Source organism: Bos javanicus, chromosome X, assembly GCF_032452875.1.
Source record: "Bos javanicus breed banteng chromosome X, ARS-OSU_banteng_1.0, whole genome shotgun sequence".
NCBI classification, from domain to species: domain Eukaryota; kingdom Metazoa; phylum Chordata; class Mammalia; order Artiodactyla; family Bovidae; genus Bos; species Bos javanicus.
Window position 1 is genome coordinate 100,666,293 of NC_083897.1, and position 18,112 is coordinate 100,684,404.

Here is an 18,112-nt window from a genome sequence, read left to right on the forward strand (position 1 = left end):
GGATCATCAAATGTACAGAGATACATTACTGGGAGTCTCAAAAAGAGAAAGGGCAGAAAGACTATTTGGAGAAAAATTAATGGCCCCAAACTTACCAATTTGACAGAAAAACAACCCACACATCCATAAAGCTCAGCAAACTTCAAGTAAGATAAATCCAAAGAGATCCACACCTAGAATACTTTGTCATCAAACAGTCAAAAGACAAATACAAAGAGAGTCTTGAAAGCAACACAAAAGAATCAACTTGTCATGTACAGAAGATCCTCAATAAGATTAACTGCTAATTTCTTATCAGAAACCCTGGAAGCCAGAAGGCAGTAGGATAATATGCCCAACGTACTCAAAGAAAAATACTTCCAACCAAGAACTCTAGATCCAGCGAAATCATCTTTCAAAAATGAAGGAGAAATGACACTAGCAACAAACAAAAATTGACAGAAATGCCAGCAACCTTGCCCTACAGTAGCTACAAAAGCTTCTTAAAGGAGCTCTTCCAGCTGAAATGAAAGGCTACTAGACTATCTGACCTTACATTTAAGTCTTTGATCCATTTTGAATTTATTTTTGTGTATGGTGTTAGGGAGTGTTCTAATTTAATTCTTTTACATGTAGCTGTCCAGTTTTCCCAACACCACTTATTGAAGAAACTATCTTTTCTCCATGGTATATTCTTGCCTCCTTTGTCATAGATTAGGTGACCATAGGTGCATGGGTTTATCTCTGGACTTTCTATCCTGATCCATTGATCTATATTTCTGTTTTTGTGGCCGTGCCATACTGTTTTTATGACTGCAGCTTTATAATAGAATCTGAAGTCAGGAAGCCTGATTCCTCCAGCTCCATTTGGGTATTCATGGTCTTTTGTGTTTCCTTACAAACTGTAAAGTTTTTGTTCTAATTCTTTGGAAAATGCCATTGGTAAATTGATAGGGATTGGATTCAGTCTGTAGATTGCTTTGGGTAGTATAGTCATTTTCACAATTTGATTCTTCCAATCCAAGAACATGGTATCTCTTAGAAGAAAACAGGGGTAAACAAAAATCACAGTAAGATCTTTTTTATCCACTTCCTAGAGTAGTGAAAAGAAAAAGAAAAATAAACAAATGGGACCTAGTTAAACTTAAAAGCTTTTGCACAGCAAAAGAAATCATAAACAAAACAAAGAGGTAGCCCTCAGAATGGGAGAAAATATTTACAAATGAAGCAACCAAAAAGGGATTTATCCCACAAACCTATGGACACCTTATCTTTGACAAAGGAAGCAAGAATATACAATGGAGAAAAGACAATCTCTTTAACAAGTGGTGCTGGGAAAACTGGTCAATCACTTGTAAAAGAATGAAGCTAGAACACTTTCTAACACCATACACAAAAATAAACTCAAAATGGATTAAAGATCTAAATGTGAGACCAGAAACTATAAAACTCCTAGCGGAAAACATAGGCAAAACACTCTCTGACATAAATCATAGCAGGATCCTCTATGACCCACCTCCTGGAGTAATGGAAATAAAAGAAAAAATAAACAAATGGGACCTAATTAAACTTAAAAGCTTTTGCACAATGAAGGAAACTATATGCAAGGTGAAAAGATAGCCTTCAGAATGGGAGAAATAATAGCAAATGAAGCAACTGACAAAGAATTAATCTCAAAAATATACAAGCAACTCCTGCAGCTCAATTCCAGAAAAATGAGCGACTCAATAAAAAATGGGCCAAAGAACTAAACAGACATTTCTCCAAAGAAGACATACAGATGGCTAACAAACACATGAAAAGATGCTCAACATCACTCATTATTCAGATCAGATGAGATCAGATCAGTCGCTCAGTCGTGTCCGACTCTTTGCGACCCCATGAATTGCAGCACGCCAGGCCTCCCTGTCCACCACCAACTCCCGGAGTTCACTGAGACTCACGTCCATCGAGTCAGTGATGCCATCCAGCCATCTCATCCTCTGTCGTCCCCTTCTCCTCTTGCCCCCAATCCTTCCCAGCATCATAGTCTTTTCCAATGAGTCAACTGTTCATATGAGGTGGCCAAAGTACTGGAGTTTCAGGTTTAGCATCATTCCTTCCAAAGAAATCCCAGAGCTGATCTCCTTCAGAATGGGCTGGTTGGATCTCCTTGCAGTCCAAGGGACTCTCAAGAGTCTTCTCCAACACCACAGTTCAAAAGCATCAATTCTTCGGGGCTCAGCCTTCTTCACAGTCCAACTCTCACATCCATACATGACCACAGGAAATGCAAATCAAAATCACAATGAGGTACCATCTCACACCAGTCAGAATGGCTGCTATCTAAAAGTCTACAAACGATAAATGCTGGAGAGGGTATGGAGAAAAAGGAACCCTCTTACACTGTTAGTGGGAATGCAAACTAGTACAGCTACTATTGAGAACAGTGTGAAGATTCCTTTAAAAACTGGAAATAGAACTGCCATGCTGCTGCTGCTAAGTCGCTTCAGTCGTGTCTGACTCTGTGTTACCCCAGAGACGGCAGCCCACCAGGCTCCCCCGTCCCTGGGATTCTCCAGGAAAGAACCCTGGAGTGAGTTGCAATTTCCTTCTCCAATGCATGAAAGTGAAAAGTGAAAGTAAAGTCGCTCAGTCATGTCAGACTGTTAGCAACTCCATGGACTGCAGCCTACCAGGCTCCTCCACCCATGGGATTTTCCAGGCATGAGTACTGGAGTGGGTTGCCATTTCCTTCTCCAAGAGCTGCCATATGACCCAGCAATCACACTGCTGGGCATACACACAAAGGAAACCAGAATTGAAAGAGACACATGTACCCCAGTGTTCATCACAGCACTGTTTACAATAGCCAGGACATGGAGGCAACCTAGATGTCCATCGGCAGATGAATGGATAGGAAAGCTGTGGTACATATACACAATGGAATATTACTCAGCCATTAAAAAGAATACATTTGAGTCAGTTCTAATGAGGTGGATGAAACTGGAGCCTATTATACAGAGTGAAGTAAGCCAGAAAGAAAAACACCAATACAGTATATTAATGCATATATATATGGAATTTAGAAAGATGGTAATGATGACCCTATATGCAAGACAATGAAAGAAACACAGATGTAAAGAACAGACTTTTGGACTCTGTGGCAGAAGGCGAGGGTGGGATGATTTGAGAAAATAGCACTGAAACATGTATATTATCATATGTGAAATAGATCGCCAGTCCAGGTTTGATGCATGAGACAGGGTGCTCAGGGCTGGTGCACTGGGATGACCCTGAGGGATGGGATGGGGAGGGAGGTGGGAGGGGGTTTCACAATGGGGAACACATGTACACCCATGGCTGATTCATGTGAATGTATGGCAAAAACCACCACAATGTTGTAAAGTAATTAGCCTCCAATTAAAATAAATTAAAAAAGAAAAAAAAAACTGAAACAAAAAGTGATTTATTTCCAAACCATACAAATAATCCATGCAGCTAGCTCAATTAAAAAAAAAAAACAAACCCAATCAAAGAATAGGCAGAAGATATAAATGGACATTTCCCCAAAGAAGACATACAGATGGCTAAAAAGCACATGAAAAGATGCTCAACATCACTAATTATTAGAGAAATGCAAATCAAAATTACAATGAGATATCACCTCACACTTGTCAGAACGGCCCATTGTCACAAAATCTACAAACAATAAATGCTGGAGAGGGTGTGGAGAAAAGGGAATCTTCTTACACTGTTGGTGGGAATGTAAACTGGTACAGTCACTATGGAGAACAGTAAGGAGGTTCCTTCAAAAACTAAAAGTAAAACTACCATATGATCCTGCAATCCTATTCCTGGGCATATATCTGAAGACACCCATAATTAAAAAAAAAAAATACATGCATCCCAATGTTTACTGCAGCACTGTTTATAATAGCCAGGATTTGTAAGCAACCTAAATGTCCATCAACAGAAGTATGGATAAAGAAGATGTGGTACCTACATACAATGGAATATTACTGAGTCATAAAAAAGAACAAAATCATGCAGCAACATGGATATACCTAGAGATTGTCATACAGAGTGAAGTAAGTCAGACAGGGAAAGATAAATAATGATATCATATGATATCACTTATGTGTAGAATCTAAAAAAGAGGCTACAAATGAATTTATCAACAAAACAGAATAGAGTTACAGATGTAGAAAACAAACTTATGGGGAGTGGAGGGATAAATTGAAAAGATTGGAATATACACACTACTATATATAAAATAGATAACTAATAAGGATCTACTGTTTAGCATAGGAAACTCTATTTAAGACTCCATAATAACCTATATGGGGAAAGAATCTGAAAAAGAGTGGGGATATATATATATATATATATATATATATATATATATATATATATAAAACTGAAACACTTTCCTTTATACCTGTATTGTAAATCAACTATACTCCAGTAAAAAATTTAAAAAAAATAGAATACTAGGTATCAGTTTAAATTGACAAGAAGAAATAAAGAGCACTGGTAAGAGTGATTGCATAGGTAAATACAAAAGACAATATCAATGTATTTTTGTTTTTCCTATTTCTTCTTAATTTGACTTGAAAGACAACTGCATAAAGCAATAATTTAAAAATTGTGCTGATGGGATCATAACATAAAGATATAATTTTTGTGTCAATAATTACAGAAATAAGGAAGAGCAAATGGAGGTATATTAGAGCAATTTTTGTACATTATTGAAATTAAGTTGGCATTATTCCAAATTAGATTTTTTAAAGTGATAGTTGTCTTGATCAGGGAAATTACTAAGAAAATAAAAAATATAGAGACTGAAACAAGAGAATGAAATGTTATACTAGAAAATATTGATTTAACACCCAAAAGGGAGTAATGGGGGAATAAAGGAACATAAAATACATAAGATATATAAATAACAAATAAGAACAAGGCAAAGATGTCCCTTATAAGCCATTCTTTTCAATATCATACTAGAAGTTGTAGCTAATGCAATAAGAAAAGGACATAAAAGGTATACACACTGGGAAGGAAGAAATAAAACCATCCTTGTTCACAGATGACATTATTGTCTATGTAGAAAATTTTAAATACACACACAAAAATTCCTGGAACTAATAAGAGATTATAGCAAGGTAGCAGCAAGGTAAATACACAAAAGTCAATCACTTTCCTATGTGTAGGCAATGAACAATTAGAATTTAAAATTAAAGACAATATCATGTATATTAGCACCAAAAAAAGATATAAATACTTAGGTACAAATCTAACAAAATACATACAAGATCTATGTGAGTGAGGCTGCAAAACTCTGATGAATTAAATCAAAGAAAAACTTAATAATTGGGAAAAATGAAAGTGTTAGTCGTTTAGTCGGGTCTGACTCTTCGCAACCTCATGGACTGTAGCTTGCCAGGCTTCTCTGTCCATGGAATTCTCCAGGTAAGAATACTGGAGCAAGAAACCATTCCCTTCTCTAGGGGATATTTCCTACCCAGGGATTGAACCCAGGTCTCCTGCATTGCACGGGGATTCTTTATCATCTGACACCCAATATTGTCCAGATGTCAGTTCTTCCCAACTTGACCTATTGATTCAGTACAACCTCAATCAAATTCTAGCAAGATCATTTTGTGGATATCTACCAACTTATTCTGAAGGTAATGAGGAGAAGCAAAAGACTCAGAACAGCCAATTCATTACTGAAGAAAAAGGAGAACTGACACTACCCAACTTTAATCAAGACAGTGAGGACTGGTGAGAAAATATTCAAATAGATCAATGGAACTGAATAGAGAGCCCATAAATAGACTCATAAATAAAATCAACCGATCTTTGACAGTGTGCTTAATGACCATTTGATTATCCACCTTTGTGAATTCTTATTCAAATTTTTTTTCCATTTTTATTGTTATACTTTCCTTGTAATTAACTAGATCTGAGTCTCTGTGGCTTGCCCATTCACCCTTATTGATGTCTTTTGATGAGAAGAAATTCTTAAAATAGCCTAATTTATCAATTGTTGTGGTTCAGTTTATCAATTTTATCCTTTGTGGTCCATGCTTTTGTGTCCTATTTAGGACATCGACTGTCTTACTGACTTCCCTCAGCCTAATCCCCTATCGCTCCCTTCTTTGCTATTCATGGTTAGTATAGTTTCCAGCATTCACCATCCTGATTCATGCCTCTGCACCTTTAGTTATGACATTTTTCCTGCCATGACCGCTCTTTCCATCTTCATTCCCCCACTGGATGTGAAATACAGAAACCTTACATAATCTATTAGTCACCAGGAAGGTTTCTTATGACTCAGGTGAGCTAAATACCCTTGTGTGCTCAGTCATTTCAGTTGTATCCAACTCTTTTCAACCCATGGACTGTAGCCTGCCAGGCTCCTCTGTCCATGCAATTTTCCAGGCAAAAATACTGGAATGGGTTGCCATGCCCTCCTCCAGGGGATCTTCCTGACCCACGGATCGAAACTGTGTCTCCTGCAGCTCCTTCATTGTGGGCAGATTATTTACCCTCTGAGCCATCAGGGAAGCCTTAAATACTGCATACCTATATGGGGTGTAGAGATACATATATCACACACACCACATGCTATTGAAAGAATCTGCTTATGGTTTCACATCTTGTTTATCTTTGATCCCCTAGTATCAAGCACAGTACCTGATACATTGTGGTGGTTCAAGCCATCCGTGTTGAGTGAACCTGAACTGCAGTAGTACAAGTATTAACTTGCTCAGAAATTCCTACAACTGGGCCTGGGGATCAAGTATGTTGAAGTAGTATACACACTGCCGGCTGTGGCTGGTGAATCTATGTCAGTCCAGACAACCACTCACTCCAGAGTCAGAGAAGACGTAAAGCTTAAAAGTTTAGGACTTGTGCACAGGGTCTCAGCTTATAGACTCAAAGCTCCCTTTGTCATGCATTTACTTCTAAAATCGAATAAATAAATTTAAAAAGGCAACTGAATGTCCCCTGTCTCTTTTTTTCTTAAGCCAGACTGTATGACACATCCTTCAAATAACTGTGGTGTTCTGAGGAAGTACTTTAAAAAACAAAGCCCTGCCAACAAGAGCACTCAGGGATCTTGTTGTTTATTTTTGAGCATTAAAAAAGAAGTCAAAATTGGAGTGGTCAGTGAGTGTAGACTCATACCACCCCAGCTTATTGGCCCTTTTAAAATAGAGACATGCATGTCTCACAGTCTGCATTGGAAAAATCTTTTATACTACAAGCCATTAAAACTTTGAAATAGCCAACATGATTTTAAAAACATCATCCCAAACAATTTAGTTGGTGCTTAAAAATCTTTTTTAATTTCTGTGGCTAATAAAAAAAATAGCATAATGGTAGCTTAGCTCGATTATTAGTCTTAGTTATTGTAGTTGGTAACCTACAACAATTAAGTAATCATCTAACGCAGCAACTAGAATCCAGAAAAGGGCAAAGGTTTTTGGTCAGGTTTCCTCTGTTTGCATTCCTATCATGTACATTCTATGCCCTTTCATGCCCTGTTATGTATCCCAAGGGGGCCCTGTGAACTGTATTATCCAAGCCTCCTTGCCAGTAGACTTCTGGGTGGGCGATTACAAAGGAAGCACTCATGGAAGATTTAAAAGTGCTAAGAGGAGTAAAGTTATTTATTCCCCTGCTTTCTCTGTTCATTAGTGCCACATTTCTTACATGGTTGTATCCCTATGAGACTATTGCTAGTGCTGGGAAGCTTCCCCCTCTGCCTCATTCCATGATTTTTTTCCATTGACCCTCAGTCCTAGGAGTGATAATGGTTTTCCACTGACACTAGTCTCTAAATGCCTCAACATTCTTTGTTGAATTTCTTGACCAAGCCCAACCTTTGTAAGTAGTCCCTTCATCAAAGTATTTTGTTTGATCTATCTTGTTGAATACAGTTACCTGCTAGGATCCCAGATGACACAAGCTAAATTTAGTCTAATTAGTCTACACTTCATATCGCAATTGAAGTAAAGCTTTCTTATCCCCCATGGCAAGCTCTGGACTAAAGGAGAAAATAGCAAAACCATTCTTTGTGACTCATTAACAGAGATTAGAACTGGACATGGAACAACAGACTGGTTCCAAATAGGAAAAGGAGTACATCAAGGCTGTATATTGTCACCCTGCTTATTTAACTTATATGCAGAGTACATCATGAGAAACTCTGGGCTGGAGGAAGCACAAGCTGGAATCAAGATTGCTGGGAGAAATATCAATAACCTCACATACGCAGATGACACCACCTTTATGGCAGAAAGTGAAGAACTAAAGAGCCTCTTGATGAAAGTGAAAGAGGAGAGTGAAAAAGTTGGCTTAAAGCTCAACATTCAGAAAACGAAGATCATGGCATCCAGTCCCATCACTTCATGGCAAATAGATGGAGAAACAGTGGCTGACTTTACTTTTCTGGGGTCCAAAATCACTGCAGATGGTGACAGCAGCCATGAAATTAAAAGACGCTTACTCCTTGGAAGGAAAGTTATGACCAACCTAGACAGCATATTAAAAAGCAGAGACATTACTTCGCCAGTAAAGATCTGTCTAGTCAAGGCTATGGTTTTTCTAGTAGTCCTGTATGGATGTGAGAGTTGGACCATAAAGAAAGCTGAGCACCAATGAATCGATGCCTTTGAACTGTGGTGTTGGAGAAGACTCTTGAGAGTCCCTTGGACTGCAAGGAGATCCAACCAGTCCATCCTAAAAGGAGATCAGTCCTGGGTGTTCATTGGAGGGACTGATATTGAAGCTGAAACTCCAATACTTTGGCCACCTGATGCAAAGAGTTGACTCATTGGAAAAGACTCTGATGCTGGGAAAGATGAGGGCAGGAGGAGAAGGGGATGACAGAGGATGAGATGGTTGGATGGCATCCCTGACTCAATGGACATGGGTTTGGGTGGACTCTGGGAGTTGGTGATGGACAGGAAAGCCTGGCGTGCTGCGGGTTCATGGAATCACAAAAAGATGGACATGAGTGAGCAACTGAACTGAACTGAACTGAACAGAGATTGATAATTCATCAAGGCTTTACCAGTGAAGCTCAAAAACAGAAAATACCATTTTGTAGACATTTTAAGATCCATGAACATAAAAGGGGAAATTTTTAAATCAAGGGACACATTCAGGAGAAGAAAAAAAACCTTATATTACAAGACAAAAGACAAATAAATGGCATCCAGTGTCTATATAGAGTATGGAGACCTGATTCTATCACTTAGTTAGCCTCAATAATGTCCCCTCCCACACTCTTTATTGATCAAATGAATTCAATTCATGGCTCTTTTAAAGAACCACAAGCATGCTAGAGATTGAGCATTGCAATTAGCCCTATTCCATTAGTGCTTGAGTTGAGTGGATGTAAACACCAATCAGGAAGTGGACTCGGGACAGCTGGAACAAGGCTGGAAGCTAAAGATGAAGAACATTCAGATTCCTGGTAGATTTGAAATAAATACAAAGCTAGGTAGAAAGAATGGTCACAGTTTAGAATAGCTCTAGATGGGACACAGGGTCTGAGTAATGGATACCACTATCCAGGCAAGAAATTCAGTAGGTAACTTTGAAGGCTGCTGCTGCTGCTAAGTCACTTCAGTCGTGTCCGACTCTGTGCGACCCCATAGACGGCAGCCCACCAGGCTCCCCCGTCCCTGGGATTCTACAGGCAAGAACACTGGAGTGAGTTGCCATTTCCTTCTCCAATGCATGAAAGAGAAAAGTGAAAGTGAAGTCGCTCAGTCGTGTCCAACTTTTAGCGACCCCATGGACTGCAGCCTACCAGGCTCCTCTGTCCATGGGATTTTCCAGGCAAGAGTACTGGAGTGGGGTGCCATTGCCTTCTCCGAACTTTGAAGGCACTGGATACCAAACCTGCGCCTCATCTCCTCTGGTTTTCTACATTTCCATTGTCAAGAAAAAAGCAAACCATTGAGGATGGTTCAAAGGCACCAGCTGCAGTAGAAAGTGAATGTTAAGAGAAGGGTAGTTTCTGATAAATAGATTATAAGAATCATTTGTAACCCAAAAAGAGCATTGCAGATTGGCTCATTTAAAAAGCAATTGAGTTATGCTTTTAGATTTTTTTTTAGTTTATTTTTCAACCCAGTGCTACACTGGGTCAAGGTTAAATATTCTGGAGTAGATACAAGCTTCATGTATCCTAAAATCATACTATCTTTTAAGTGATATATGACAAATTCCAAAATTACAGAAAAATGTTGTTTGAAAACCACTTCACATTTCTGCTTCTGGCCAAAATGGAGTAAAATGGCCAGATTAATTTCCTACCTGAAAGAAACAAATATATGACTCAATGATTTTGAAGAAAATGGATATTGTCTTCAAATTCATGCAGGAAACTGCTGGCAAAAGAACTGTCTAAAAGGATTACAGGAAACAATACCTGGTGCTCACACAGAACTGGGAATTTTGCCTGTTACAATGAGTCAAAGTGGAAAGCCTAATGATTCACAAGGTATTGGGTAGGGTACACAGAAATATATTGCATCAGTAGTAGGGAATAATTAGCCTTAAACTGAATACAACTCTGTTTCTGCCTAAAAAGTCTTAAAAGTAAGACCTGAAAGGCTCTATTTTTCATTAACTTAACTGAATCATAGGAAAAAAGTATCAATAATGTATATAGGAATAAAAATTATCTACCTCCAAAATGTGAAAATTCATCACATTTGACATTCAATCAAAATTATCAGTCTACAAACATTGCTGATGTAAACACTTTAAATGGGTGAATTGAATGGTGAGTTAATTGTATCTCAATAAACTATGAAAAATATTACAAAGCAGGCAAATAAGCATAAAATAAGACCTATAATGAAGAGAAAAATCAATCAATTAAAACCAATCTAGAACTGACATAGATGTTAGAGTTAGCAGATAAGGGCATTTAAAAGAGTTATAACAATAGTGCTGTTGTTGTTGTTTAGTTGCTAAGTCATGCCCAACTCTTTTGCAACCCCATGGACTATAGCCTACTGGGCTCCTCTGTCCATGGGATTTCCCAGGCAAGAATATTGGAGTGGGTTTTTTCCAAAAAGCTAGAGAGAAACATATGGAAGATACAAGCTTCTGGATATGGCAGCTATAATGAGATGAAAAGTACATTCAAGGGGAATAATAACAAAATAGATATAATAGAAAAAAAGATTGGTGAAACTGAACTTACATGGCAATAGAAACTGTCCAAAGTGAAAAAATCAAATTAAGGGGGGAAATAAACTCAGAATCATATGTGGAACAATTCAAAGCAGTTTATTATACATGTAGTTGGATTCTTATAAGGAGAGAGGTATATAGGGGGTTAAAATCTGAGGCAATAATAACCAATAATTCTGCAAATTTGATGAAAATTATAAACTCATAGGTCTAAGAACCGCAAAAACCTTAACACCATCAGTGTGAAGAAAACTATACTAATGCACATAATAATAAACTTTCACAAAACTAGCAATAAAGTCTTAAAAACTGCCAGAGAAAAAAGGCACATTACATACAAAGGAACAAAGAGAAAGATGATGACACATTTCCTGTTGCAAACAATGCAAGTAAGGAAAATTGAGTAATATTTTTAAAGTACTGGAACTTCCCTGGTGGCTCAGATGGTAAAACGTCTGCCTACAATGAGGGAGACCCGGGTTCGATCCCTGGGTCAGGAAGATCCCCTGGAGAAAGAAATGGCAACCCACTCTAGTACTCTTGCCTGAAAAATCCCATGGATGGAGGAGACTCGTAGGCTACAGTCCATGGGGTCGCAGAGAGTTGGACACGACTGAGCGACTTCACTTTCACTTTAAAGTACTAAAGAAAACAAAATAATCAGCCTGGAATTCTATAACTGCTAAAAATATCTTTGAAAAAATTTTGCAATAAAGAAATTTTTAGATTCAGAATTCATCATCAGGAGACTTTCACTACAAGAAATGTTAAAGGAAGTCCTTAAGGCAAAAAGAAAATGCCACTAGATGGAAATATGGTTCTACACAATAAATAACACAAGAAATAGTAATAACTGATCAATATTTAATATTATTTACATTTTTCTAAAAGACTATTTAAACAAAATAATGACAGAGGAGTGTGAAGCTTATATATATAAGTAAAATACATGAAAACAATATCACAAAGACCAAGAGGGCAGAAATGAAAACACATTATTGTAAGCCTTTATAATATGTATGCAGTGAATAAAGTCATTTGAAGGCAGAATGTAATAACTTAAATCCTAAAGCAACTACTAATAAGTAATAAGCCAAAAATGAAAATAAAATGAAATCATTTTAAAAAATCAATCCAAAACAAGATAAAGAAAAAGGAAGCAAGGGAACAAAACTAAGATGGGACAAATAGAAAACAAGTTGGCAGATTAAAATCTAACCATATTGGGTGGTAGCGTGTGGGGCGCTGCGGGCTCGCGGGTGAGCGGGGACGTGCGGTGGAGAGGCCTGCGTGCCAAATTTAAAAAAATAAATAAATAAAATAAAATCTAACCATATTAATGATTCGATAACATGTAAAACCTCAAGAATACCTCAATAAAAAACCAGTTTGTCAGACTGAATAAAAAAAGTGATACTCAACTGTATTATTGCTATAAAGACCCAAATATGTTAAACATAAAAAACTAATAGAATTGCAAAAAGGAAGAGGCAAACCCACAATCATAGTTGGAGATTTAAATACTCCCAAATAACTGATAGAATGAATAGAAAGTCAGCAAGGAAATATATTTGATCAGTACTTTCAGTCATCTTGACCTAATTTACATTTATAGATTACTTTATCTAATTTAGCAAAATACACATTCTTTTTGGTTGTACATGGAATATTTACTAAGATAGACCATAGTCTGGGCCATAAAACAAGCAATAAATTTTAAATGACTCAAGTCGTAAAAAGTATGTCCACTGACCGCAGTGGAATTTCCTTTAAAATCAATAATGAAATAATCTCTGGAAAATCCCTAAAATTTTGGAAACTGAATAACACACATCTGGATAACCCATAGGTCAAAGGAGAAATTAAAAGAGAAAGTAGAAAGTATTTTGAACTGAATAAAAATTAAAGCACAACACATCAAAATCTGTGAGATGTCAATTCAGCAGTAATTAGAGGAAGCTTATAGCACTAAACACCAATATTAGAGAAGAAAGAAAGGTCTTAAATCAGTCATGCTAGTGTCTACTGTAAACAACTGGAAAAAAAGAACAAATTAAGTCAAAATTAAGCAGAAAAAACTAAATAATAAATATCAGAGAGGGAGAATTCCCTGGGAATCCAGTGGACTCCACACTCTCAGTACTGGGGACTTGGGTTCCATCCCTGGTCCAGGAACTAAAATCCACAACCCACATATATATATTTGACTGTGCCACATGGCTTGTGAGTTTTAGGTATATATATATTTTAGAGGAGATATATTATATATATATATATATATATATATATATATATATATCTCAGAAAGGAAATTAAGCAAACAGAAAAATGATAGAAAAAAAATCAATGAAACCAAAACATAATTCCTTGAATACATCAATAAAATTGATTAAACTCCAGCCAAACTGTTTAAGAAAAAAGAGAGAGAAGGCACAATTACCAGTATTCACACTGAAAGAGGAGATATCACTAGATATTCTACAGATATTAAAAAGATAATAATAATTTTATTTCATTATATTCAACAACTTGGATGAAATTGAAAAACTACTTAAAAGATACAAAGTATGAAGGCTCACTCAAGAAGAAATAATGTAAATTTCCCTATATCTTTTTTTAAATTTATTTTAATTGAAGGCTAATTACAATATTGTAGTGGTTTTGCCATACATTGACATGAATTTGCCATGGGTGTACATGTGTTCCCCATCCTGAACCCCCTCCCACATCCCTCCCCATCCCATCCCTCAGGGTCATCCCAGTGCATCAGCCCTGAGCACCCTGTCTCATGCATCAAACCTGGAATGGTGATCTATTTCACATATGATAATTTACATGTTTCAGTGCTATTTTCTCAAATTATCCCACCCTCGCCTTCTCCCACAGAGTTCAAAAGTCTGTTCCTTATATCTGTGTCTCTTTCACTGTCTCGCATATAGGGTCATCGTTACCATCTTTCTAAATTCCATATGTATGCGTTAATATACTGTATTGGTGTTTTTCTTTCTGGCTTACTTCACTCTGTATAATAGGCTCCAGTTTCATCTATATAATAACAAAATGGGGTTTGTCAAAGAAATGCAAAGTTGGCTTAACATTTTAAAAAGCAATAATGCAGTTAATCATATTAACAAAGTAAAAGAATATGATCACCTGAATAGTCCTAGAAAAAATATTTGGCACAAGATAACACCCATTCTTAATGTTTAAAAATCAAAGAAAACAGCAAATTAGGAATAGAAGGTAAACTCCTCAACCTGATGAAGAGCATCTACAAAAAAATAACAGCTAACACCGTACTTAATAGTCAAAAAGTTAATGCTTTCTCTTTAAGATTAGAAGCAAGACAGGGATGTCCATTTACATCACTTTTATTCAACTGTATAATGCATATTCTAGCCACAACAATAAAGGCAAGATAAAGAAATAAAAACATCCAGATTGGAAAGGAAAAGAAGAAATAAAGCTATCTTTATTTGCAACATGATGATATATGTAGAAAACCTTATGGAACTTACAAAAAGCCTATTAAACCTAGTAGATGAACTTAGCAAGATTGTAGAATAAAAGATCAACATACAGAATTCAAAGTATCTTTGATATACAATACTAGGAACAAGCAATCAAAAATTAAAATAAAAAACAGTACCATTCACAACAGCCTTAAAAATATTAAATATTTTGGGAAAAATATACCAAATGATGTGAAAAACCTACTCATAAAAAAATATAAGATATTGATAAGAGAAATTAAAGAAGACCTAAATAAAGGGACCAAATGCTGGTCAATTTATGGGTTGGAAATCCAAATATTGTTAAGATGTCAATTCTTCCCTATTTAAAGCATAGATTCAATATAATCTCACTGTAAATTTCTGCAGCCTTTTTGTAAAAATTGACAATCTGACTTTAAATTTCATGTGGATATGAAAAGAACCTAAAATCTACAAGTTTACAAAGAGAACAAAAAACTTGGAAAATGTGTACTATTTTACTTCAAGACTTATTATAAAGCTGCAGTAATCAATACAGTGTAGTATATGTGTCAGTTCAGTTCAGTTCAGTCGCTCAGTCGTGTCCGACTCTTCGCGACCCCATGAATCACAGCATGCCAGGCTTCCCTGTCCATCACCAACTCCCAGAGTTCACTCAGACTCACGTCCATCGAGTCAGTGATGCCATCCAGCCATCTCATCCTCTGTTGTCCCCTTCTCCTCCTGCCCTCAATCCCTCCCAGCATCAGAGTCTTTTCCAATAAGTCAACTCTTCGCATGAGGTGGCCAAAGTACTGGAGTTTCAGCTTTAGCATCATTCCTTCCAATGAAATCCCAGGGCTGATCTCCTTCAGAATGGACTGGTTGGATCTCTTTGCAGTCCAAGGGACTCTCAAGAGTCTTCTCCAACACCAAAGTTCAAAAGCATCAATTCTTCGGTGCTCAGCCTTCTTCACAGTCCAACTCTCACATCCATACATGACCACTGGAAAAACCATAGCCTTGACTAGACGGACCTTTGTTGGCAAAGTAATGTCTCTGCTTTTCAATATGCTATCTAGGTTGGTCATAACTTTCCTTCCAAGGAGTAAGTGTCTTTTAATTTCATGGCTGCAGTCACCATCTGCAGTGATTTTGGAGCCCAGAAAAATAAAGTCTGATACTGTTTCCACTGTTTCCCCATCTATTTCCCATGAAGTGATGGGACCAGATGCCATGATCTTCGTTTTCTGAATGTTGAGCTTTAAGCCAACTTTTTCACTCTCCTCTTTCACTTTCATCAAGAGGCTTTTGAGTTCCTCTTCACTTTCTGCCATAAAGGTGGTGTCATCTGCATATCTGAGGTTATTGATATTTCTCCCGGCAATCTTGATTCCAGCTTGTGCTTCTTCGTAATGCAAATAGGAACAGAATGAAGAGGAAATGGAACTGAGACAGGAAAGACAGGCTCGAGCCCAGGGACAGCCTCCTCATGCATAGGTATTAAGCAGAAGGCAAATCCACCTCCTTGTTTTGCACATAAGGAGGCCATGACACAAGAAGGAATGGCATCTAAAACAGAAACTTTGTAGCACCTGAGCAACAAACTCTGACCCTGAAAACTGTGGAACACTTGCAAATAAAAATTCATAAGTTGCTGATGATGGGGTAAAAGATGAAGCATCCCACCCCAGCCTCCCCATTTTTGTGGTCAAGAGGATTTCACAGCTCAACACAGAAGGGGTGTCAAGTGGTCCTCTAATGGCCTTGATCACATTGTAATTTCATTATAATAATATTAACATTGCAGATTTGACACACACTCCTCACCATGGGTTTCACTTAGGTGCTCATGGCAAAGATTCAAAATGGGGCCTGGTATAAATCCAAATAAAGAATTATAGATGACATAATCCTAGGGGAAGGAAAAGAGGAGTCATCCTAATCTAAATTCTGGAAGATTACCACTATATTAACAACCTAAACTGCCCCCATAATATGCTCCTTGCTCCCAAGGAAACTCACACTCTTCTTCTCTAAGTGTGTAACTTTCACCTCTGCCCTAAATAAACTGTTTCTTTGTGTGCTCTCCCACATCTACTGTGTTTCTAATAAACTTTGTGTCTGCTTTTCAATCTTTGTCTCCTTGCTGAATTCTTTCTTCAAATAAGACTAGGACCAAGGTCCTTTCACTTGCCAAAATCAGACCCACACACACATGGGTACAAAAACAATTCAGTGGAGAAAGAATTATCTTTTCAACAAATGAAGCTGGAGTAATTGGATATCATATGCAAAAACAAAAAAGAACTTCAACCTGTATTTCATATCATATAAAAATTAATTCAAAGTGGATCATAGACCTAAATGTAAAACCTAAAACTATAAAATTTTTAGAAAAAAACTTATAAGGGCTCCACCATGACCTTGGATTAGGGAAAGTTGTCTTACATATGACACCAAATGAACAATCCATAAAAGAAAAAAAATTTGACGTTTGGAACATTATCAAAGTTAAAAATCCCACTCTGATAAAGACACTATTGAAGAGAATGAAAAGACAAAATGCATACAGAGAAAAAATCATACACATGATACCATATATATCCTGTGCATGCTATACACACACACACACATCATGTCATGGGTGTGTACATATGTCGGAATTTAACAAATGATGCATTTTAAATGTGCTGTGCTGTACTTAGTCTCTCAGTCATGTCCAACTCTTTGTGACCCCATGGACTGTAACCCACCCGGCTCCTCTGTCTATGGGGATTCACCAAGCAAGGATACTGGAGTGAGTTGCTATGCCCTCCTCCAGGGGATCTTCCCAACCCAGGGATCAAACTCAGGTCTCCCGCATTGCAGGCGGATTCTTTACCATCTGAGCCACCAGGGAAGCCCAAGAATACTGGAGTGGGTAGCCTATCCCTTCTCCAGGGGATCTTCCTGACCCAGGAATCAAACTGGGGTCTCCTGCATTGCAGGCAGATTCTTTACCAGCTTGGTTACCAGGGAAGCCCTCATTTTAAATAAGTGCACTTAATTGCATAGCCATAAGGCCTCAGTAAAGCTATTAAAGTAAACAAACAAAAAAAAGAATAAACAAAACTCATTGCTCTATAATATCTCTCTGCTGATATAGTGGATGTTGTGGGTGCTAAAATATATTCCTCTTATAATAACTTTATAGCACAAGATTGTAAGCTCCCTGAAGGTAGGGCCGATGTTTCATACACTGGTATTATTTTATTTTAAAGCTATTTTTCAGAGTATATTGATCAGAGTTCTGGCAGAAATTGGTGACATACTCAAATTGGGTAACTTAAGGAGACTTTAATTAAAGGGACCTTTTACCAAGATGAAGTTAGAGTTTATGGATCTCACATGGATAGTACATTATGAGGGGCAGGTTACAGTGAAGTTTTGTTATCAATCCCAGGCCTGAG

The 18,112-nt window shown here is 37.3% G+C and overlaps 1 long non-coding RNA gene across 2 annotated transcripts in view; it reads left to right on the plus strand.

The window, feature by feature from the left end:
- LOC133243444 (uncharacterized) overlaps positions 1-18,112 on the plus strand; it is a 111,967-nt gene that overhangs the window by 92,612 nt on the left and 1,243 nt on the right. The gene's annotated exons all lie outside the window — the stretch shown is intronic.